Source organism: Dipodomys spectabilis, unplaced genomic scaffold, assembly GCF_019054845.1.
Source record: "Dipodomys spectabilis isolate Male_0828 unplaced genomic scaffold, ASM1905484v1 ptg000054l, whole genome shotgun sequence".
Classification (NCBI taxonomy): Eukaryota; Metazoa; Chordata; class Mammalia; order Rodentia; family Heteromyidae; genus Dipodomys; species Dipodomys spectabilis.
In genome coordinates, this window is record NW_024870731.1 from 42,342,310 (window position 1) to 42,367,500 (window position 25,191).

The 25,191-nt window shown below is 50.1% G+C and overlaps 1 protein-coding gene across 1 annotated transcript in view; it reads left to right on the forward strand.

Annotated features, from left to right (window-relative positions):
- Pparg (peroxisome proliferator activated receptor gamma) overlaps window positions 1–25,191 on the forward strand; it is a 106,450-nt gene that overhangs the window by 10,238 nt on the left and 71,021 nt on the right. The window contains exon 2 of the mRNA XM_042679905.1: window positions 8,328–8,408. The gene's annotated coding sequence lies outside the window, so the exon portion shown is untranslated. The remainder of the gene's footprint in view (window positions 1–8,327; window positions 8,409–25,191) is intronic.

Here is a 25,191-nt window from a genome sequence, read left to right on the forward strand (position 1 = left end):
GCTAGACGTGGGGGGACCCTTCTCCCTCGGAGAGAAGGTAGCAGGGGAAGGGAGAGGGGGCCGGGCTGCGGGCTTTGCTCCTTTGATTATTGAGACTTCCTTTTCCTTAACGTGTAAACCCCTTCGCGCACTGCAGGGCACAGGAACGAAAAACATCTGTTCGGGCAAGTTCTAGGCTCAGAGCGGGAAGCCGTGCTCTTTAGGTAGGAGCCTGGAACCTACATGAGTCCAAAGGGGCACAATTGAAAATGGGCTCAGGGCCAGGCAAGGCAGACTGCAGATTTCAAGGAGAATAAGATCCACGGCCGGGGTGGGGGGGGAAGGGCAGGAAGAGAGAGCCTCGTACCCAAGACCTCAGGAGCTCAGACTACGACACTTAAGGATCTACGAGGGCTGGGCGATGGTGGCTCACACCTGTAATCTTGGCTACTCAGGAGGCTGAGATCTAAGGATTGTGGTTCGAAGCCAGCCTGGGCAGGAAAGGCCGTGAGATTCTTCTCTCCAATAAAATACTCAGAAAAGGCTGGAAGTGGTGCTGTGGCTCAAGTGGTAAAGCACTAGCTTTGAGCACAAAGAGGCCCAGGGATAGCACCCAGGCCTTGAGTTCAAGCCCCGGCATTGACAAAAAAAGAAAGAAAGAAAGAAAAATCTACAGAGAAGAAGTAGTAAGTAGAAACCAGAGCTTGATTCTGTTGGTATGAAATATCCTGAGCAAGTATTCCATGCAGATTTGGGGGGGGGAGGGGAGAAGCAGTGCCTGCTGGGAGCCTGCTGGGAGCCTGGGATTTCAAGATGGTTTGAAAACTTTGCAGAGGGCCCAAGTTTGCTAAGTGCTGGCTCAGCCCCGGTTTCCACATCCGTCAGATCTGATTGTTGTACGTTGCACACATGTGGTGAATTCCTCATGCTGCCCTCCATAAACATGCACAACTGTTACATGTCAATTAAAAATAAAAGTAAATAAAATCAAAACTGGATATCACTTTAAAAAAAAACTTTAAAAGTTCTGCCAATGGCTATAATCGTAACAGTAATCTTAACTACTCAGGAGACCTGAGGTCCAGAGGATCTAAGTTCAAAGCTAGCCTGAGCAGAAAAATCCACAAGATTTCCATTTCTAGCTGGGCACCAGTGGCTCATGCCTATAATTCTTGTTACTGAAGAGGCTGAGAGCTGAGGACTGAAGTTCAAAGCCAGCCTAGGCAGCAAAGTCCATGAGACTCTTATTTCCAACTAACCACCAAAAAAGCCAGAAGTGAAGGAAGGCTCAAGTGGTAGAGTGCTGGCCTTGAAGGAAAAAGCTCAGGAACTGTGCCCAGCCCTGAGCTCAAGCCCCAGGACTGACTCTCTCTCTCTCTCTCTCTCTCTCTCTCTCTCACACACACACAGATTCCATCTCAAAAATAACCAACCAAAAAGCCAGGCTGAGGTGTGGCTTAAAAGATAGAAAACCAGCTGGCCAAGCAAACTTGAGGTCTTGTGTTAAAACCCCAGTATCTGAAAATAAACAACAAATACTATTTATTCCCAGCTTGAGATAGTCAAAGAGGAAGGGAAAACAATTCCCAGTGTAATGAAGTAAATCGTGTGGTAAGGGTGGTAGGAGAGGCAGAGCTATGTTGGTGATGGAGGTTTGGAGGCGGAGGTTTGGAGGTAGAGGCTTGGCTGGATGATAATGGATCCGGAATGCAGGGGGAGGAGAATTCCAGGTCTTCAGACCAGGGAGACGATTTCACCAGATTATCCTGGCTGGCAGAGGTCTGTGGAGAAAGCAGCCTGGAAGTGGTTGCAGAATCTGTCCAGGGGGTGCAGAGGCCCTGCTGGCCCGCTGGGCAGCAGACAGGGTGATACCTCACCTAGGGGTTCAGGTGTGATGGCTGCTGCGGCTTTGGCGTTGGCAACATCCTGGCACAAGCAAGTGCACGGTCAAGTGCGTGATTTTGGCCTTTCATAAATGTCTCCAGAGTGGACTGAGAAGAAAGCTTCTCCCCCAGAGGGCTGCAGTGTCCAGCATGGATGGAGACATGGGGGGGCTGTGTTCTGGGGGGGCACGCTCACTGTCCGTAGGGGCCCTTTGCCATGTCACCCACTGTGCTGGACACACCCTGCGGCAGAGTGCAGGAGGCTGGTGCCTTTACTCCGAGCCTGGCTTGGCTGGAGACGCCCACTCCCACAGAGGCCGAGGCCTGCGGGGGGGGGGGCCGCCTCCTGCAGCCTGCATCCCCCTTCCCCCCCCCCCTCCCGCTTCCTTCACGACTGGCCATCTCACCGGAGCCTACGCTTCCGATCACTGTCATCAGTGTCTGTAATTACACCCATGTAAACGTGTGTGCGCAAATCAGATTTTAGTCACCCCCTAACAGCTCCAGGATTTCTGTGCTTTGCCTTTTGGGGGTCCCCGAGGAGCAGATCCAGGGCCTCCTGCAGGCCAAGCCTGCGTCGGGCCTCGGAGCCACGCCCCGCGCCCCCTACTTCCTCAGCTCTTTTTAGAGAAACTACTATTTTCCATCACCTCCCGAGCGAGAGCCGTTTGCTTCCTTCCAATTTTAATATTTATAGAAAGTTCCCCTTGCACGTGACATGTGTCATAAGTCATGTAAATTTCTGCCGAGGAGTTACGCAAACCGCAGAAGTGCTGACCCTCAGTCCTTCGGCTCTGTGATGTAACGGCGTGATTGAACAAGACCTGGCACGCCCTCCCACGCCGGCGTGTCTCTGGGGCGCCATTTTGATGTGGGTAAAAGTTTAAGGGATTTGAATTATGCCACTGATTCAATGCCTGTGGTTACAGATGTCACACACTAGCATTTGGACATACCACAGGTCAACTGCCCTTCCTAGGAACTGGACGCTCTTAGGCGGAGAAATTCTGGAATGTTCTTCACTCAAAGAAGGGGCATTTTTTTTTTGTAAGGATTGTTGTAGTGTTTCAGGTGAAGAAAAATGTTATCCACAGAAAAAGAAAAAAATTCATTTTGTCTCAAGCCTAATAGAATATTTGACTTAAAGTAGCCTGCCTCATTCTAGCGATTAAACAGTGTATCCACGTTGTTAGCCATGAGTGGAACATTGCTGTGTCTTGCTCCGGGCAGGCACGGTGTACCTGTGCAGTGGGCCTTCGGTGGACATGGTGTTGTTTGGAGATGTGAGGAAATGGTGCAAATTGAGGGAGGGAGTTTGAGGGAGGGAGTGTGGGTAAGCGGGAAGCCGGGGGGGGGGGGGGCGGAGAGGGAGGGGGCTAGCAAAGAGAGTTTAGAGACTAGCAAAGGTTTCTAATGTAGCTCAGTGGCAAAGTGCTTGCCTAGCAAGTGTAATGTCCTGGGTTTGATCTCCAGTACCAAAAAAAAAGACAAAAAAATACAGTTTTATATATATATTATTTTTTTAACCCAAACTATAGGTAGTTCTTACGTGTAATTACCACTGTGCACAATTTTTGGTGAAACATCTTTGATGTCTTCATTTCTACACAATGACAATAATGGCTAACTTGGATCTTGAATATAAAAAAAAGGGGGTTTTATTTTTGGTTTTGGTTTTGGTTTTTTGTCAGAGCAGGGCCTGTTGCTCATACCTGTAATCTTCGCTACTTAGGAGGCTGAGATCTGAGGATCATGGTTCAAGGACAACCAGGACAAGAAAGTCTTGGGACTCTTAATTTCTAATTAACCACCACAAAAGCTGGAAGTGGAGCTGTGGCTCAAGTGATAGTTCACCAACCTTGAGGGGGGAAAAGCTCAGAGGGCTCAGGCCCCAGGACTAGCACAGGCGCAAAAAACTTCTTTCCTCACAGCTGAGCCTCTGTCCCCCACTTCCCCTCCAGCCTGCTTTCCTCTCTCCTTCCTCCTCCTCTTCCCTTGGCTATCATTCCTACATTCTCTTCCCCTCCTGTCTGTGCCTGGTGCTTCCTAAACTCTGGGTTTTTTTTTCCCCTTTCTTTTCCTTTCCTGGCGGAGCTCTTCTTTATCCTTGGCTTCTCAGCGGCTACCATGTCTCTCTCTGGCTAAACTTTCAATGCAAGAAATCCCATGTGTTTTCATCTGCTGACCAAACGAGCCATCGAGGGGACGTTTTTATTCTGACTGGAACGTGAGCTCGCTCTCAGACGAAGCCCTGTTTGGTGGGAGTCATTTATGAGGGGTGTTGTGAGCGCCCTTGGGCCATGGATCCTCAACAGGCAGAAGGGGCGGAAGCCTGGCAAAACCACAGCAAGTGTTGAGCCACCAACCTCCCCTTCTGCCCTCCTACCCGGCCCGGGACCCCGGCGGTGTGCCCTGCCCTCCCCGGTATAAGCGGCAGAATGCCGGTCTGCACCGTTCACGCCGGGCCCCTTCTCAAGAACGCTGCTAACAACTAGCAGATGTCTAGCAAATCACTGTTGCGCCCCTACTTCCTATCGCCCCGCTCATTCTGCCTCCTAATCCTCAATAGCTTGCATAACTTGCTGGAATATTGTCACTTACTAGGGTTGTTAGTTGACAGCGGATGCACTAATAGAACTGCATGCTTTCGTAGTGAGAGAATGCTTTCTTCCCATTCATTCTACCCTCTGGTCTGTTCTGCTGTGACACCCTTAGCTGGTGTCACTTAACTGTCTTCCTAAAGGACTTTCGTAATTAACTCAAGAGGCAGCTAGTGGTGGCTCCGGAACATAGTTTCTTTGTACTTTTCTGCATTAGATTCTAGTAAAAGCACACTGCATCCTTGGTAGCACCTTATTCGTCCTCAGCCATGCACACACAGAATATATCCTAAGAGTCAGATGAAGGGAAAGGAAGGGAGAGGCAGGTGGCAAAACCAAGTTCTAAATGCAGTGTAAGCCCGGCTACTTTATCTTGTGCAAGAGACTAATTTTCCCAGAGTTTTCCATTCCCCAGATAACAATTGGGTCTACACAAGTGTAACCACGAGCAGATGTAACACAGGTTAGAACTAAACTCTGCAGCTCTGTTTTGTGTCTGGTCAACAGTGAACCAGCCGTAGTAACATGAGAGCCCAGCACCTTCGTGCAGCCCATAGCCAGGCAGACCAGCCCGCTGCAGCTCCAGTCTCCCTTTAGAGCCAGTCCACAAACAAAGCCAGAGTCCGCAGTGCCGAGATGCCTCGAGGCTGTGGTCTGTGTGGTCCCCATGCCTCCAGGGCCTCATGGGCCCAGCTGTGCTGACAGTGCCTGTGGAGCCTGAAACGGCCCAGCATGGAAGCATCAGCATCACAGAAACTGGCAGCACGGAGAGGCAAGAGCAGGAGAGCCAGCAACACGATGCGGGGGGGGGGGGGGGGGGGGTAGCAAAAAATCAAGGCGTCTAATGGCTTTAGACAACGTGTAGCTTGCTCTGGAGGGTGGGAAGGAAGACAGGTCGCAAAACCAGGGCAGAATGGGTGAAAGTGAAAAAGTGGAAAGTTTGAGACGAACCGAGTTAGGCAGACTGTTGGCGCTGGTTTTGATTCAGTGACAGGGCTTTCAGACGTACGGGGCTAATGTACTTTGTTAATCTCCAGAAATGAGCCATATATGCAAATGTATTTTCTGCCGAAACCTTTTCTGTTGGAAAAGGAACTTGTTATTTATAGACTGTACTTGGGAAATATCACTGGCACTATTTCGCAATGAACACTGTATTGGTGAAAAGTTCCAGATATTCTTGTTGCTAAAATGGTTTCGATTTTTAAAGACATACTGTCAAGAGTGAATGTGAATCCTTTTCCAAGGGCCTGGGGCACTGTGGAGTAGAACCCAGGGCCTGGAGCTTGTAAAGCAAATTCTACCCCTGAACTCTGTTCCTGCAACTCCACTGGGTACTCTGTGTGTGTGTGTGTGTGTGTGTGTGTGTGTGTGTGTGTGTGTGTGTGTGTGTGTGTGTGATAATCATGTCACTTGTGCTGTGACATGATTTCATAGATTTCTGATATTAAAAGTCCTTTGCCCTTCTCAGATAAATCCAACCTGATTTATGGTAGCGTGTTCATTTACTGTTGATTTCTTTCCTTAAGTATTTTTTTCTTGGATCTAAGTCAATATTGATAAGTAGGACTGATATTTTTCTGTGTTTTGGTCTGATTTTTTATGTCACTATTATGATACTTTGGGAAACAGGTCATTATATTTCTTTTACTCAGAAAGTTTGTAAAATAAGAAAAGTATCTTTTCTGTGAAAATTCAGAAAAACCCCACGATGAGGTTACTATGGATAAATGTAAATAATTTCTTTTTTTATGGCAGTGCTAGTTTTGAATCCAGGCCTGTTCAGGACAGGGCAGTGCTCTACCAGTGCAGTACATCCCTAGCCCTTTGGGGAGTAACTTTTTTTATATTTCCGTTTTGAATTATTTCTTATATTTCTTGAATCATTTTTTACCATGATTCCATCTCAGGCAAATTAATCTGAGAAACTACTGAGTAACTCAGTAACTGTGGGAGTCTGACCTCAGATTTGACATAGTTGAATGAGGAGCCAGAACAGCCCTGTGCCAGGTGGTGGGTTTTGTTTGAGTGGAGAACATTATTACCTTAAGCCCAGACTTGGGCTCCCAGGGACCCCGAGGGAGGTCGGATCTGAAGAGGGCTAGCAGTGGAGAATGAGGAGCGCGGCAAGCCTCAGGAAGGGGCTTTTTTCCTGTCCTGGGATTTTGGATTTTAGGTCTGTAGCCTGCCCTTCCCGGACGGGACGGTTGTGAGTGTGGCCCTGGCTGTGGGTGAGAGCGGGGACGGGCGGGAAGCGGGAGGAGAGGGAGGCTGCGGGAATCTCATTTTCTGTTGGAGCCAATTCTTGGAGATACAAGCTAGGAGTTTCCACAAAATCCTCACGTCCCTACAGTCTGCTTCTCTATGAATGTATTACAAAGAGAGCAAATGTCAGGGAGGGCTAGCGTGCCTTCATCTGAACCTGGAGTCCGTATTCTTTACAGGTTTCCAGTGGTGATTTCATTCAAACCTTTGTCTATGGGTATTGTTTTTCTTTTGCGTTCACCTGTCGGAACCCTTTTGGTGGTTGCCTTAGATGCTCAGAGCATGCCCCTCCCCCCCGGGCAGTGTCGTGTCTTGCGTGTGGCTTCTGACACGGTTTTGGTGTGCATGTGTCTTTCCCTTCCACGGACAAACAGAGTTTGTGCACATTGCTGTGGACAGCCAGAAAACCAAGCACACAGGCAGAAAGCCCTGACCACGCGGGCTCCTCCAGCTCGCAGCCTCTCGTGTTAGCAGTAGCAACGTGAAGGCCCCTGTGTCCGCGGTCTCAGGTAGCAGAATCATTTCTGTAAGTCCCAACTGTTCTAGAAGGCACAGAAATAGAGAACACAGTGCTGGCGTGGGAGGGTGGGGCGTCGGGGCTGCGTGCCAGGCTCCGGAGAAGGCCTTTGGCGGGGAGGCCGCTCCGTCTCTGTGGCAAGCTCTGCCCCCAAGTCTTTGGGAACCACTCACCTGCAGGCTGCTTCCCGGCCTGCCCGCCGCGACTCCTCCGTGAGGCTCACCCTGTGGCTCACCCATCTCCCACCAGCTAGCATGGAAGGAGATGAAGTTTTGTTTCAACACATATCAACACTGCAGTGTGTAACTTTATTAAGTGTCTACCTTGAGTCAGGTGACTCACACCTCTGATCCTAGCCATTCAGGAAGCAGAGAGTGGGAGACTTGTGATTTGAGGTCACCCTAGGGATTAAGATAGTCAGACCGAGGCTCAGCCGCTCACTGGTCATGGTGGGGCATGCCTGTTGTTTCTAGCTACGTGGGGAAAACGAATAGGTGGATCACAATCTAGGCTGGCTGGGACATAAACAGGAGAGAGCCTGTTTTATAAAGGGCTGGAGGCCTGACTCATGCACAAGGCCCCAAGTTCAACCCCCAGTACCACTAAAAAACCTTTCTTATTCTGTGTGTGTGTGTGTGTGTGTGTGTGTGGTTTAGGAAATGCAACCCAGGGCCCTTCTGCAATGCTAATCAGGTATTCTATTACTGAACTATACTCACAGTGATCAGATCTTTGATGTTACTAACCCCTTTAAGATCTAGTTTTTCCTAAGTCTGCACAATAATGTAGGTATCGTTATTAATGTGACTTATAAGATGGAGGAAATTAAAAAAAAAAAGCTTTGCCTCATGTCAGTGACCCAAGTGGGAAGTTAATCTAATACATGCTCCTTCCATGAAATAATTCTGAGAAGACTCTCCAGCCTTGCATGAGTTATCATGAGTCATTTGGGCAAATAATCGGGATGAAATCCAACAGAGAAAATAAATTTACTTGTACATGTACATTCTGGCAGCCTGGGTTATCCAAGGATTCTGAATGTTGCGTGTATATTGAAAATCTTGTTTCTTTTCCATTGTTCAGCTCTGAAAAAGACGCCGACTGCAAGTCACAGATCACATCAAGAAGGCCGTTTTTCCCTCGAATAAGAATCACCTATTAGCGGTAGGTAAATCAAAGTTATTATACTACATTTCTATTTAAAAGTATCTTCATTGGATTTTATGGTACAGTTTCTTAGGGGGCTTTTATTTTTTCCTGTCCTGACACTTTCTCTATGTAATTTGCTAATCAGCTGGAGTTCACGGAGTCATATTTGTCTAAGACAAAACAAAGATAGGAAAATGACCTAGACATGGAGAAATAACACACATCCTGAAAAAATAAGTCTCGACTAAGTCTTGTGCATTCCTTTTGTTTTCGTACTCAAGGACTAATGGTAAATACATTCCTTCAGGTTCTTGTGATAGTTAGAATGAAATTGATCAAAATGACTATGTCTGCCTGGTCTCTGTAGGCCGTACATGCAGGATCTATGGCCAGGAAGTGACAGGTGAGTTTCACCGTATATAAGAGGAGTTCCATCCTGGAGGGGCGTTGCTGGGGAAGCTTGTACCCACGCCGAAACTGCTGCTTCCTGAGACGCCATCTCAGAGGCCAGCTGGGGCCAAGGGCCTGGGAAGTCCACCGCTGAGAATGTAAACCTTTGGCCCCTGATCCCAGAGCTGTGTCACAGATCTCCACTGTGTCCGGGAAAGGCAGGGAGACACCAGTCACTCTTTGACATGGTTTGGGGACTATTGAGCACCGTCAGTAAGGAAAGTCACAGAGTGGCTCATTTTCCTAAAACCGTAGATAAAGAGATTCAGCAGCACTGAAAGAGGAATAACAGAAATGAATGCAGAGCGTGCACGAGTGTGCACAGATGTGCATGCAGTACAGGCGCCCAGGGAGGGATCCTGCCCCATCCTCGAGAGGCAGGGCCAAGAAGCAGGGCCCTCCCGATGACAAAGCAGCTCCTAGAGCTCTGTGGACAACTGGGAGATCAGAGCCAGACTGGTGGTTGTAGGGATATACTCAAGGGAGACCAGAGCTGGGACACCCTGACAACAGCACAGCTAACCAGCGGGGCACCAAGGGCACACATCTGGCATCCTGGCTACTCAGGAGGCTTAGATCTGAAGCCAGCCCAGGCAAGAAAGTCCATGAGACTCTGTTCTCCAATAAACCACCAAAAGCCAGAAGTGGAGCTGTGGCTCGAGTAGTAGACCAGTAGTCTAAAGCTCAAAGATAGAGCCCAGGCCCAGAGTTCACAACTGACAAAAAGAAAAAGAAAGAAAAGAAACAATAACAAACTAACCAATATGATTGGATTATAATTTCCCAAATGAAATGTATCTATAAAGTTCAGACCGAGGCAAATAAATGAATGAATGAGTAGATAAACAAAGGTAGGGAGGAGAAAAACTCTTCTTTCGCAGAAAACTTAATAAACAGAAGAGGAACTCAGAAAACAGAATTGTCGGAGACCCAGAGCCACGCACGCGGTAGGCAGGATCCGCCCATCAATACTGAAATTAGAGGGTGGAGGAAAGTGAGAAACTTACAGGGTATTTCCCCCAATGTGTCTTTGTTACAAAAGGGAAAAGAGGTAATTGTTCAGTGAAGAAACCTGGCAGACACCACCATGAAACCAGGCCACCAAGGTCAGCATCATGGTAACGAGATGTTTGAAAAGGCACCGCTGGCCTCTGCTGACATCCAGTGTGTGACTCTTGGGGCTAAGGGCCCCATCTCTGCTGTGTCTGTAACTCTGCGGTCAGCCGTGTCTCATTCCGAGGGAAGAGGGCCCTGCTTCCAGTGGGGTTGGGTATTCAGGCGTGATGCTGGGGGTAGCACCAGGGCCTGGTGGGGTCTTGATCACTGGTCCTCAAAGAAGGAATTCTCTTAAAGTCACGGGAGGTGTCATCCCTCCCTTGCCCCTGGGTATTTCCTGAGCCCTTGTCCTTTGCCTCCTGGTCCTGGAGGTTGAACCTGGGGCCCCGGGCGTGCTAAGCGGGTGCTGGGCCTCTGAGCCACACGGCTCCCCCTGCCTTCTCCTCGCACACGCTGTTCCGCAGCCCCCTCTGTACCCCTCTGGCCTCCGTGCGGCCATCAGCTATGTCCTATCCCAGCCTCTTGCCCAACCCCGGGGTGTGGGCAGGCACGTGGGGGCCAGGTGGAGCTCAGTGGTGGTGCATTTGCCTGGCACGTGGACCCCCACCCACGCTGGTGGGCGGCCAGCTCCATCAGGCCCTGCCGCCGTGGGTCCCGCCTTCTAGCAAAGATTTTAATTGGTGACCAATGGGATGCAGATGCTCAAACCACAACCGTGCGGGTGGTGGGATCCCACCGAGACCCCCGTCCACGGGCCGTTCCCCGGGGCGCGCTTTCCCCCAGAACTCAGTCAGTGGTCTTACATTTTCATGCTGAGAGGGAAGGAGACAGTCATGGCGTGGGAGGCAGAAGCTGTGGGAAATTCCAGGAGGACAGGCAGGGCCGAGGGGACGGGCCATGCTTACAATCCAATCTTAGAAACATTAGAAAGTTCAGTGTCGGGAAAACCTAAAGGTATTAGAGTTAGAAAGACTCGCCTAGCTTGCTCAAGGCCTCAGAATCAACAAAAAAGGGGAAGGGAAGGAGAGGGCAGGGCAGGGCAGGGCCGAGCTCTTAAAAGGGTGAGTGTGCACTTCCACATCAGAAAATGAGTGTCACAAACCTGGTTGTCTTGGCATAAGTAAACAATCCGTGTTTGGAATGTGACCCTGAATGTTTGGCGACTCTCCCGTGTGTTCGTCCGGGCTAGCGTGTTGCATGGCCCTGGTGTGCATGCAAGGCAGGGGCGCAGGTCCACGCAAGGCCATCAGCTCCTAGAGGCAGAAGGCTGATGGTAACTCAGAGGCTGGGCCAAGGCGTGGAGACATAGGGGTGTTGTTACTGGCTTGTACAACCTGTGAGCGTCTCTGGGCTGCTTCAAGGTGAACGAATGAATGACGTGGTACATGTTATCTTGTGTCTATGTTGCTTGCAATACAAAGAAAAAGAATAATAGAGAAAGGACTGAGGTCTCTGGCAGCTTTAAATCTAGAGCTGAGTCTCCGACATCGCTGGTCAGCCAGCGTGCGCACTGCCCGGTGGCCTCACCGGGAAGGGACAGGGCAGGGGCGCAGCAGGGCTGGTGGCTGCCCGGGTCACCTGCAGGGTTAATTTGTAACTAAGACCAATGACTCCGTAAAAGGAAGCAGAGCCACAGGAAACGCGTTCACTGATGGACGGGAGAAAAGGACTGAGATGAAAGAGCTCTGAACTTGCGTGATCCTGGTGGTTTTATGACAGGCGAATTACTGATAGGACACCCCATCTTTATCCTTTGTGTGCTCACGGGGGGGGGGGGGGGAAGGAGGGGGGGCATCAGGCCCGCCTTCTGCTCCAAGCTCTCTGCCCTGCGCATTCACGAGGAAGCCTGGGCACAGATTTTACTTTAGAACTTGGGCTTCTGGGCTTGTTTTGGAGATGGGTCTCTCCCCCCACCCCCACCCCAGGCCTTTGCAGATGCGGAGTTCCTGGGCCTTACACGAATCTCTTCTGAAATAGTTTTCTTACTAAAAAGTTGGGGAAAGGTGTTTAAGAAGGAGCGCAGCCACACGGCTCCTCCCACAGTTTCTCCCGGCCCTGGATGAGCGGATGCCCTGGCTCCTGGCTGCTGGTGGGGCGGCGGGCGGAGCCACAGGGAGGCCTGGCGGACATGGCGGCCCACACGTTCCTCTGTGTTGGTGACTTGCTCAGCCAGGCTTTAGGGGGTTCTACTCTTGTTTCCTAGCTGGAGATGGAATCCAGGCCCTCCTGCTTGCTAGGCAAGTGTTCTTCCACTTGAGCCATGCCCTCAGGGCTTTGGTTTTATATTTTGTCTATAAGAGCGGGTCTTATTAACTTTCTCTGGCCTGGCCTTGAGCTTCACATCCCTCTCTGAGAGCCAGGTACCTGTGGCTCACACCTGTAATCCCAGCTATTCAGGAGGCTGAGATCTGAGGATCACAGTTCAAAATCAGCCTGGGTAGGGAAGTCTGTATGAGATTCTTCTCTCCAACGAACCACCAGAAATGCAGAACTACAACTGTGGCTCAGGTTGTAGAGTGCTAAGCTTGCGTGGTAAAAGCTAAGGGACAGTGCCCAGGCCCTGAGTTCAAGACCTGGTACCATAACACACACAGCCCTTCTCTCCTCTGCCTCCTCAGTTGCTGGAATGAGAGAGGTGCACCACCATGCACAGCCTGGTTTGGATTTTGTATTTGTTTTCAGCTTGTTTGTTCTTTTACTGTTCTGTGCTGTGGATATCTTGAGGCAGCTCATTTGTTTACTTGTAAAAATTGTTTTCTTCAGATAAATCTCCAGCAGAGGAATTTGTTAGTGAAAGTGCTTGAGCAATTATATTACTCTTGCTTTATTAGTTTTTATGACACTGAATTGGCCCGGGGCTATATTAGTAGCAAATGAACTAAACATACAAAACAGCAATATGTTTAAATGCCTTCTGTTAATTTAAAATGAATCCTTGGCTTGTGCCCGTCTGTCTGTCTGTCTTTCTGTCCATCCGTCTGTCTCTGTAGTAAGGGGAGGGAGGAGAACTTCATCCATCTGAGGATCAGTGAACACAGAAAATGTGGGTGGCTTACTGCTATGAAGTTTTTAAAAGACAACTTTCTAGCAAGGAAGCTTCACATAATTCCCTGAGAGGATGCAAGTTTAAATAAAATATAAAGACAGATTATACTGCATGGCGCTCAGGACTCTTAAATCCTGTGTTGTTAATTAAGAGGAAGGAATAATGGTCTTTTAAAATATAGCTGTTGTTGTTTTTTAAAGTAGGTCTTAGCCAGACTCTGGTGGCTCACGCCTGTCATCCTAGCTACTCAGGAGGCTGAGATCTGAGGATCAAGGTTCAAAGCCAATGCGGGCAGGAAAGGCTGTAAGACTCTTATCTCCAATAAACCACCAGAAAACTGGAAGTGGTACCATAGCTCAAGTGGTAGAGGGCTAGTCTTGAACTGAATTGCTGAGGGACAGCGCCCAGGCCCAGAGTTCAAACCCCACAACCAAAAAAAAAAGTAGGACTTCATATAGATAGTTATAAGTCTAGTTTTTTTTTTTTAAATTGTGAAAATACTGTACAGAGGGGTTGCAGTTACGTGAGCAAGGGAATGAGTGCATTTCTTATCAAGTACTGTTGCCTCCTCCTAAGTCTAGTTTTAAAATATTTTCTACAAGGCAGCACACGCCTTGTGGTGTATCGTGCGTGGGCCTGAGACAGAAAGAGCGGAGCTCCTGTCTGTTAAAAAAAAAAGAAAAAAAAAGCTTTAAGTCAGCTATTTGGGGGGCTTAAGAGCGGAGCTTCGTGGTAGAGCATTTGCCGAGCGCGCGTGAAGTTCTGGGGTGATTAACCCCTTGAAACAATTCAAGTATTTTAAACTTTGTGAGTTAAATATTAGAGGTCATGATTTTAGAATGAAGCTAGTAGAGGAGGAAGTTTGTGGTGAAAATGTATCACCACGTGATGGACGAGGACGGTAAACGACGTGTGTCACTTTGAACCTGACCTGTTGAATGGCAACCGCGTGGTACAACCCTTAAAGAGAATAATAATACAATTAAAAAGCTAAGACTGGAAACCTTTCAAAAAAACGTATTGAGCTAGGAGAAGCATTGTGGGTGAAACACTTTGCTTTTTCCTTTGGGCAAGGCGGTGGAGTTTCAGCCTCTTCATTATATCATCTGCCTTGTTCCTTGTCTCTTGCCTGAGCTATATAGCCTCGCTAGAGCATGCTGGGTAAATTGGCCACTTCCAGTAACTTCTGTGTTGCCCATACTGTGTGGGAACTTGAAGGCGGCTGCGTGGCGAGGCTCGGCGCTCGGAAGCCGCTCTGCTTCCTTGCAGCAGGAGGAAGGACTGGGCGGCTTTCATTTTTGCTGTTTTAGTTTTCGTTTTGGTTTGGTTTGTTTCCTTTTGGTTTTTAGGTGTTTGTTGGTTTTTTTTTTTTTTTTCCCCCTTTCAGCTCATGAACTCCTTGTTCTCCAGATCCTGTGATCTGAAGTCATTTAAGTGAGTTGGTATTTTTAAGCTTTTACACTCTCAGTGGGCAGGACATAGGAAATGTGCGTGACGTAAGCATCTGTGGTAATCTTTCGGAGTCATGAGACGAGGTCTCTGGTACAAGAAACAATTAGGAATAAATTTCAGGGAAATGCCAGAGCAGCACAGACTTGAGTTTTCTTTTGTTAGCGAGCCGCGTGGCTTTCCTTTTCAAGCCCGGAACGCCTGGCCTGCTGTCCTCACGCCCGGGATCCACAGCCCCGGTCGCCCACTGTGACTGTCATTGCTATGTTCCTTATCTGCGAAGGAAGTGCGGCAGCTCCCACGGGGGAAATACCACGCTAACTCCATCCTAAAATAAGAAATCTAAGGGAAAGGTCACATCCTAATAACTTGTGCAAACCGAAATTCCCAGGGAGCTCAGAAATCATCCTGGAGGAACAGAGCGCGAACAACGCGTTACTGGCCGTCCTCCGGGGCCGGCCTGACACCGAAGCACCTTTGTACACGGAAGAAACCACTGGGGGAAGAATGCGCTTGACCAGGCCTCGTTTTTTGCTAATAGTCAGTTGGGAATCTCCCGAGAAAGGCAGAATGGCTAGTAGACCACAGTAAGCTCTGCTTGTTGCTTCCACCAGAATATAAGAAAGTGTGACAATCAATGTATATGACAACAAGACGTATTTCCTTACTACGATAAGAGAGGTTTGACGTTCAGCTTTATACTGATAAGGACATCGGGTTAGACTTTGAAAGAACCAGAACCACAGAACTCCAGAGAACTCCACTCTTTGGGGAGTCAGGCCTCTTGGTTGGGGTGACTCTTGTGAGTTAGCCTGCTCTTAACAACTTCAGGCCTCTCTGAGCACCGGTGGCTCACGCCTGCCAGTAACCCTAGCAATTCAGGAGGCTGAGATCTGAGGATCAAAGTTCAAAGCCAGCCTGGGCAAGAAGTCCATGAGACTCTTATCTCCGATTAATCTCTTTAAAAAGCCAGAAGTGGAGCTGTGGCTCAGGTGGTAGAACACTACCCTTGAGGGGGAAAAAATAAGCTCATGGACAACACCTAGGCTGGAATTCAAGCCCCAGGACAGGGGCGCACACGCACGCGCACACACACGCACGCACGCACGCACGCACGCACACACGCACGCACGCACGCACGCACACACACAAAACACCACCAAAAACCCAAAACAACAACAACAAAAATGTCAGGACTATTTCCTTGTCTGTTTATCATGAGAATCAAATGAAAACAAATGCATAAAGGGCTTCAAAACATTTTACAGCATTGAGTGTCTTTGTGACAGCACCGCGATCATTGTCTTTACTTTTAAAATTCTTTTTCCAATGAAAGAATCAGAATAGAGCAATGTTGGGGAATCCTGCTGTGGTTCCCAGGTCCCCTGCCTCCCCAGCCCTCACTGGGCAAAATCCAGGCCATTCTTGGAAGGATGCAGGGGAAGGAAATGACCCAGCATGAGCAGAGAGACCGTGGGTTTACCCCGGTGCATTTGCCCAGGTGCATTTACCACAAGAACTGGTGTTTCCAGCACGCTCGCAGTTCACTTTGAGACAGGCTGTGTTTTTAGAGAAACAGGCATTGGTATTCCTGAATCTGCATAATGATTACACACTAAAGTTGACCAGAATGTGGTTTTTGTCTTTTGAGCTACTGGTATTTACGTCCTTTGTGATAATAACATGTTTTTCAAATCATTCCTGCTGTTGTTGGCCAGGTGAGAGCGCACTGAGTGATTACTGGCCTAGCTGTCCAGGATACCTGGTTCCATCCCCAGCACCATAAACACAAAACAAAAACAAAGCCCCCAAATAAACCCAACCACTTCATGCCCTACCTCCCAGGACCCAGTCTGTAGCAAGAGCTGTTTCTTGTAACTATTTAGATAAGTCTGTAAGTATTTAGACATACCTGTATTATTTATTTCACCTTTAGACTCTACCGTACATATAGCATATAACAAAAATAAGTATAGTCTATTTTGGTTTTGGGGGGGCATGTCGTTTGGTGGTAGAACGCCTACTTTCCATGCGTGAGGCCCTGGGTCCAATCTCCCCCCTAAAAAAAGTCCAGAACACCCAAAATAACAACAACGAGATACTAAAGAAAAGTAAAACGAAGCAGTTTCCTTGCTTGCTGGCCTTCTGCCCGCCTGCTCAGGAGAAGCCCATGTGCACAGCGTGTGCTCTGTATAAGAGTATGGGCTTACAGACATGAGGACCCCGCCCCCCCCCCCCCCCCCCCCCGCCATCCACACCTCCCTGAAGACCAGCTGGCCTGGACAGTAGCCGCTGGTACACGGCCAGGACTTGGCTTCCCCCAGGTGATAGGAGGAAGTGGGGGAGGTCCTTGCCAAGCCCGGCTCTTTTAGGTGAGCAGATTTTCCTTAGTCCTCAGCTTCAGTCAGTCTCCATCCCTCGCTCGAGCCATCCCCATCATCCTTACACAGAGATCCTCATCCCAGACGTCAGACATCTATTGCCACCGGCTCCAAGTATTTCACACACAGGGGACTTCACCCCCGCGTACAATCTTGGAGGCTTTTGTTGTTGTTGTTGCAAATACTGGAATTAAATCCATACCAAAAATACTTGGGTCCCTCCCTGGTGCTCTTTAAGGGTATAAGGTGTGAGAGTGAGGGCTAGCAGTTCACAGCCATTGATGGCTTTAACTTGATATAGCACCCGAAGGCAGGGCCGGGGTCAGTCTCTAGCCCTGGGATTCTTTCTTTCTTTGAGTTTTTATTTGTGTTATTTATTAAAGGCATTAAAAAAAAATCTAGCCAAGCAAGCGATTTTGTGTTGTTTATTAGAGTCAACGTCATTTTTCTATCTACTTTTATGTCTGTAGATAGAAAAAGACGAGACACTTCGGCCAGTCCCTCCACAGATCACACTTATTATACTCAGAAAATATCCTAGAAAAGTAAAATCAACATGACTTCACTGACCCTCTTCTAGCTCCACATTTCCCACAGGTAGACAAAGTGGTCACCTAAGGACCACCCTTTCTTAATGTTTTAGCCATTGCAGACTACAGCAACCTCGATCTTTTCTGAAGATATACTAATTCCATGGCTTTCTACATCAAAGGAGAACTGTTGCCTTCAGAGGTACCAAGGAAGTTTTGAGAACCTAATTCTATAAACAAAAATTTGTGGTTATTTATCTTTCTTCCCTTAATAAAAATTTCAAGGCAAACAAACATGGTGGCTCACACCTGTAAATCTCAGCATTTAGGAGGCTGAGGGGAAAGGATCATGAATTTAAGGCCACGAGGAACTACATAGTGAATTAGAAGCCAATCTGCATTGCATAGCATGACTTGTCTCAAAGAAAACGAAAAACAACACAACACTTACTTGGAAATCATGTACATATGCTACTGTGGGATTTTTGTTGTTGTTGTTTTTGTTTTTGGGGGTTTCTTTTTTGTTGGTCGTGGGGCTTGAACTCTCGGCTTGGGCGCTGTCCCTCAGCTCTTCAGCTCAAGGCAAGTGCTCTACCGCTTGAGCCACAGCCCCACTTCCAGTTTTCTAGTGGTTTATTGGAGATAAGAGTCTCATGGATTTTCGTGCCCGGACTGGCTTTAAACCATGATCCTCAGATCTCAGCCTCCTGAGTAGCTAGGATTATAGGCATGAGCCACCAGCGCCCAGCATACTGTGTTGTTTTGAAAGCAAGAATACTTTCATTAGGTAATATTTACCCAGTAAATATTTATTAGGTGAATGGAAATTGATTTAAAAGTAAAATATAGGGCTGGGAAGTTGGCTTGGTGATAGAGTGCTTGCCTCACATACATGAGGCCCTGGGTTCAATTCCTCAGCACCACATGAGCAGAAAAAAGCCTGAAGTGGCACTGTGTCTCAAGTGGTAGAGCGCTGGCCTTGAGCTGAAGAGCTGAGGGACAGCACCCAGGCCCAGAGTTCAAGTCCCATGACAAACAACAACAGAAATTGCCAAGAATATTTTCTCTTTTTTTTTTTTTATAAAAAGAAACCATGTTTTGTATAGTTAGTGGGGAGATGATCTAGAAACTCCATTTCTGAACAAACTTAGTCATGCTGCTGCTGAGAGAAAACCCACAACCGCAGAGCCCACCCCCAGGTTAGCAAGCTTTCCCCAGCCCTGTGACAGGCCTGACCCCAGCCAGCGCCAGCGCGTCTGCTCCCCGTGCCCCGGTGTGGCGGGCAGAGGCTGGAAAGCTGGGCAGGACAGAGCCACCCAGAGCGCCCTCCCTCACAGGCATCCGCCCAGGTGAGCTGAGCGCTGGAGGAGATGGATTTCAATTTGCCGCAGGCCTAGAGCCAGCGCGTAACTTCCACGCGCTGCAGGTGGAGACCCGGTTCTGCCTCACGGTGTGAACGGAGAAACGTGACTGCAGGAAGAGGGGTCCAAATACATGTTTTGTTTCATTTGTTTTGTTTTGATTTTTGTCTCCTTGGTACTGCTTTGAAATTTGGGGAAAATGCAGCTTCTCAGAAATGGTTGCTTCTTAGGTAGAAACTAAAAAAAAGAAAAAAGAAATACTGGGCAGGCCCGTCAGTCACCTGGCGCAGCTGGGCTCAGAGGGGCTTGCTCGGGGTTGTGGACACTCTGGAGAGACAGCGGCAGGGCTGACGGCGTGGGCCGCCCCGGGAAGAACACGGCGGGAGACGGACCGTTAACCATTCCTCCTCCAAGGTCCCGTCAACTTTGTCTTTTTTTTTTTTGCCAGTCCTGGGGCTTGAACTCAGGGCCTGGCACTGTCCCTGAGCTTCTTTTGCTCAAGACTAATGCTTTACCACTTGAGCCACAGCATCGCTTCTGTGTGTGTGTGTGTGGTACTGAGGAATCGAACCCAGGGCCTCATGCATGCTAGGTAACCACTCTACCACTAAGCCACCTTCCCAGCCCAACTTTGTTTTTGTGTTTTCAAAACATAGAATGTCACAGAATCTTCTTTCAAGGGTGACCGTTTCTGCCGGACGCCAGTGGCTCACATCTGTAATCTTGGCTACTCAGGAGGCTGAGATGTGAGGATCGCAGTTGGAAGCCAGCCTGGGGAGGAAAGTCAATGCGACGCTTATTTCTAATAAACTACTCAGAAAAAGGCAGAACTAGAGCTGTGGCTCAAGTGGGAGAACACTTAACTTTGAGCAAAAAGAAGCCCAGAGACAGCCCCCAGGCCCTGAGTTCAAACACTGGGACAGGAGCCACAAAAGCGACAGTGTCCTGTGCTGCGGCTAGAAGCTCCCGGGCAAGCCGGCCTGTGCGGACAGCACAGAGGTGACGAGAACTCGGGGGACAGGGGAAGGAGGGCGCAGGTGTGACCCCCAATGGTCACAGCCTTCTGCTCAGGCAGAGTGTGAACCAGCTAGACTCTGTCCCAGCCCTGGGGTGAGCACTGAGGCCCCCCCAGCCAAGAAGCCCACGTTCATTTCTGTGCAGATCGGTTTGGCCCAGGGACCCGGTGTTCCTGCAAGAAGAGAAGAAGAAGAGCGGGGTGCAAGGCAGGGGTGCCCTCTCCCCTCCACACAGGGTTTCAGCCCAAGAGACAGCAAAGCCACAATCCCGAAGCCAGGCCTGACCCAGGGGGAGGGGCCCGAGGAGCTGTCCCCCAGAGGCAGAGCGCTGAGCTGAAGAGCTGAGGGACAGCGCCCAGGCCCAGAGTTCAGGCCCCACGACCAACAACGACAACAGAAATTGCCAAGATCACTTCCTCCAGCGTGGGGAGAGCCCTCACGCTTCCCAGGACCCTGAATTCCATTTGGATCAGTTCTCAGAGCTATCAATTCCCATCACAAAGGTGTTAACATCCCAGGGGGTTCAGCCGGGAACGGCCTTTGATTCTGCTACGATCACTAGGTGTCTGTGGGTCTGAGCTCAGCCAGCAAAACACCCAAGCCGGACCATAGTGATAGGACGGGCTGGTAGGACGGGCCCCACAGGGCACCGGAGACATCGTGTTCACTTTTGCACATGAATGCGCTGTGTGGAGCAGCACCGTGGTCACCTTCTGCCCTGCCTCTGGTCAACCTTCAATCCCTCATCACCTCCACTCCCGAGGGCTCCAAGGGATGAGAGGCAATTAGCGTGTTGTGATCTTTAGTGCAGTTGTTTTTCAAGTACTCCTTGAGACTTTTAACACTTCCCACCAAGGATCTTAATCATCAGCCCGAGCTGCTGTGGAGGAAAAATCTATGCTGCGTGTTAGAGAGAAATCACCTCTGAGGGCCTCTGAAATCCTAGAACAAAATAACCAGGTGTAGTAGGTGCTTAGTTAAACACTTGCTAGTGCTAATTCTTTCTCCTTTCTCCCCCCCCTTTCTCTCTCCCTCTCTCTTTCTCTCCCCCTCTCCCCTTTTCTCCCCCCCTCTCTCCTTTTTCTCTCTCTTCTCCTCTCATACTGGGCCTTACCTTTGCTAGAAGGTACTGTACCACTTGTGCTACATCCTCAGCCTGTGTGTGTGTGTGTGTGTGTGTGTGTGTGTGTGTGTGTGTGTGTGTGTGTGGTTTTTTGAGATTAGGGCCTAGCTTTATGCTGGGACTGGCCTGAACTGTGATCCTCCTATTTGTGTTTTCATTCATAGCAGGGATGAGGGGCATACAACTACCACATCCACATCCACATCCATCAAGATGGATGGGCTTCCCCTTCCCGACCTCATCCAGGCTGGCCTCAAACCACAATCCCTGACTTTTGCCTCCCAGGTAGCTACCGTTGCGGGCTGGAGCCCCCCCCCCCCCCCCCCCCCCCCCCCCGCCCTGGGCTGTGCTCATTGCTTTTGTGATGTTGGGAATGGAATCCGGGCCTTGCGCAGCTCAGCCTGCAGTCCCCTCCCCCTCCCCCTCCCGGGCCCTGTCACCTGCTGATCCGGGAGAGGCTTGGTAGGGAACAAGTTTTCTATAACTGCAGGAGTGTACATTTTGTATCTCTATTAGATCATCAGTAGAGTAACAGTTTAGATGGCCAACCAGTAAATAACAAATCACTTTTAAACTGTAGCAAGAATACATTTAAGGTGAAAGCAACCATTTTAACTAAATTCGTTGACAATAATTACATTGGCCCTCTCTCCATCCTCAGCCCCCAGCCTGCAACAGGACACTCACCCCGCGCTAACTCACTCCGCCTCGCGTTGCCTGCTGCCACCTCTGTTCTGGTTTGGGCCTCTTGAATTTGCTTATTCGAATTATTTCATGTATGGAGGGGTCATGGAAGATTTTATTTCTCAGTGTCTCAAGGTTCATCCATCTTATTATGGTGAGAGTCAGAATGTTGTTCTTTTCTCTGACTAAATAGTATTCCACTCTGTGTACATCAGCAGTAAGGTATGTTGTGCATCCTCCCGTCTGTCCACGGGCAGTTAGGGGCTTTGCCCTTTGCTTATGCTATTGACGCTGCGCTGACGATGCGTGTTCAAGCCCCTGGGTGAGGCTGATTGATGCTCCCTGGGCTTGTGCTGAGGAGCAGAATTGCTGGGTCCCGTGTGTGCATCCAGTTCCCAAGGTTGTGTCATTGGCAAAGAAAAGAGGTTGACTTTAACTCAGTCACTGGTGGGGCTCTCAAGGGGATCTCCCCATGGAGACTGGCACCGAAGAGACAGGGTAGGGAGAGCCAGGCCTGTGCTTTTATAACAGCAGAGGAAACGTGCTGAGAGCGGCCCTGTCCCCTCTGAGGGCACCGCCCCCAATGGCCTCACGGACTCCCGCCAGGCCCCACCCCCTGCCAGGCCCCACCCCCTGCCAGGCCCCACCCCCTGCCAGGCCCTGCCTCTCACCAGGCGCTACCTCCGGATGAGCCACGCCTCCCACAGGCCCCGCCTTCCCACCAAGCCCCACCTCCTGAAGGGCCATGCCTCCCACTAGACTCTGCCTTCTGAAGGGCCACTTCCTCCTTACCACACTGGGGTTGGGGCTTCCCAGGCACGGATCTCGGGGAACGAGCCACATCCAAGCGAAAGCAGATGCCAATCCTGTTGGTTTCATTTGTATTTTATTTTACTTACGTTGTGAACAAGATCTTGCTATGTAGCCCAGGCCAGCCTGGAACTTGCCGTCCTCCTGCCCCACCCCTCTCGTGTGCTGAGATTACAGGTGGGCACCACACAGCCCAGCTGATGTTTTAGTTTTTCCAGTCACCGCCAAGCCTGCACTGTTCTGCAGGCAGGTCCCTGTGGATGGGCATCGGCATCTTGGCACCAATTTATTTGTTTATTTGTTTTTGTCAGTCCTGGGTCTTGAACTTGCCAGGGCAAAAATTGGAGAGACCCCCCCCCTCTCCCATCTCAACCGAGAAGCCAGGGGCAGTGGAACACATCTGTGGTCCCATCTGTGGGAGAATGACCCTCATCCAGGCCAGGCTGAGCCAAACAAAAATGGAGATGCTAAATAAACTAAAGCAAAAAAGGGTTGCGGACCTGGCCAGGTGGCCGAGTGCCTGCCTAGCAACCCGAAAACCACTGACCAGTGGCACGCCCCTGTAGCCCCGGCGGAGCTCAGGAGGCAGAGACAGAAGGATCTTCCATTTGAATTCAGGCTGGGCTACAACACAACTCTGTCTCAAAGTACCCAACACACACACACACACACACACACACACACACAGGCTGGGCTATAACACAACTCTGTCTCAAAGTACCTAACACACACACACCATCAGATTGGCCCGCTTCTACTCCTTTCCCTTCCGCCAAGAGGACCAGGGAAGTGACTTGTCCGGGATGACACAAGTCAAAGCCTGCCCTAAAACTCCCACTCAGGACTCCATTGGGGGTTCTTTGTGTGGCACTGTAGACCACACCACAGTCCTGGATCCTGTGATCCTGTCCCGGGGAAGGAGAAGGAGCAGGCCCGCACCACAACAGCGCCTGGACCTGCTGGGAGAGGATATACAGACGGAGTCAGCCATGATGTGGTTACAGACCCAGCCAGCCTGGGGGAGGCTCTGCCCTGGGGAAGCCTTAGAGACAGAGCGGTGGGAGGAGGGCTCAGCCCGATTTGCATCTTCAGGCCCAGGGGCAACCGCCAGGCCAGAGCCCTAAGAAGGTGTGAGTGGAGGGCCCAGGGCTTGCATAACAATGGGGCTCATTCAGTCTGCGGGGAGCGCTGGCTGGAGCTCACAGCACGGCTCACAGTCTGCCTGGTGACTTAGTCTGAAGGTTACACACCCGACAGGACAGGGGTGGGGACTGGGTGCCAGCGGAGCTGTGACCCGGGCTGTGGGTCAGGCTAGGGACCTGGACCTCAAGTCCCTCAACCCGCCGACAGCGATGGTTATAGGCGCAGGACTGTCAGATCGTGAATTACATTTCTGATCGTGATGGTCGCCTCCAACGCGGTTCCATTTCCTTGGGCAGCAGCTAGCGGGAGGAAGCGGGGCGCTGGCGTGGACGCACAGCTCTCGCGGGGTTCTCAGTGCCGTGTGTGGGGCGCAGTGCTGGGGTCCGAGGAACTCGGGGCTCCGGCGGGCCACACGGGCCCTGTTCTGAGTAAAATTAAAATGGTTCGCAGACAGGGACAGCCGGAGCCCTTCGCCTCTGTGCTCGCGTGCGGGCTTTCTTGCACACCGTGGGCTCGGGGTTTTGTGGTGGTTGTCTTTTAACATAGGATAGGGTGAAATAAAATAGGAATGGAGTCAGATTGCCCCGAGGATGTATCCGGGTCTTTTAACAGCAGAGGCTTCTGAGCCCGGAGCTTTAGAAAGCGCTGGAGAGCACTTTAGAAGCTGCTTTCTAAGACTGCCTCCACTTTTTCTTGTTTGCTCTGCTTTGCTTTTTGAGGCTGGCTGTTGCTGTGTAGGAAGGCGGGCCTTGAACTCAGTCTTGCCTGAGCCTCTGAATGCTGGGACGACAGGGGAGAGCTACCACGCCCAGCTAAATCGCTCTACCTGCCCTCGTCTTCTTCGCCACTGGTCTGTTCATTCTCAAGGTGGACACGGCTGTGGCACGCCTGTGGGAAGTGTCTTCACTTCACAGGTGGCTGTGCAGTCCTGGGAAGAGCCGAGCCTCGAGGAGAAGGTTTGGGTTCCTGTGGGATGAAGAATCAGAGGACGTGGGGGGGGGGGGGGGCTGGAGGAAGGAAGTTGCTTCCCTGGCGGCCTGTGCATGTGGAAGCAACTTCACGGCTCTTCCTAAGACTCATGTTGCACGTTCACACGCTCTGAGGGTAGAGTTTGGGCTGTCTGGCATTAGATCCACCACTGGCCAGCACCAGTATAACCCTAGCTGTTCGGGAGGCTGAGGCCCTAGAGGATCATAGACGGAGGCTAGCCTGGGTAGAAAAGTCCCAAGACTCCATTCTCCAATTAGCCAGCCAAAAGCTTGGCTGGAAGTGTGGTTCAAGTGATAGAGCAGCAGCCGTGAGCAAGCAAACTGAGTAAGAGAGCAAGACTCTGAGTTCAAGGCACTGCACACACCCAAACAGAGGGTGATGGTTTCAGACAGCATGAGGTCTGCACACACACACACACACAATCCTCCAGGCTCCCAACAGACAGCTGAGTAGCGGCCATCGTGACCAGTGTGTGATCCATGTCATCGCAGCAGGGTGCTGGGGTTACGTGACAGGAAGAAGCTGCAGGGTTTGTGGAGCAAATTCTTAGACAAGAGGCGTGGCTCAAGTGGTCAAGCTACTGCCTGACCAGTGTGAGGCCCTGGGTTCCACCCTCAGAACCAACACTTTAAAGACATTTTAATACATTTGTTTTCAACATGATATGAGAGTTGTGTTTTGTCTCCCCACCTCCCAATCTCTGTGTGGGTACTGGGACTTGAACTCAGGGCCTGGGTGCTGCCTCTGAGCTTGTTTCTT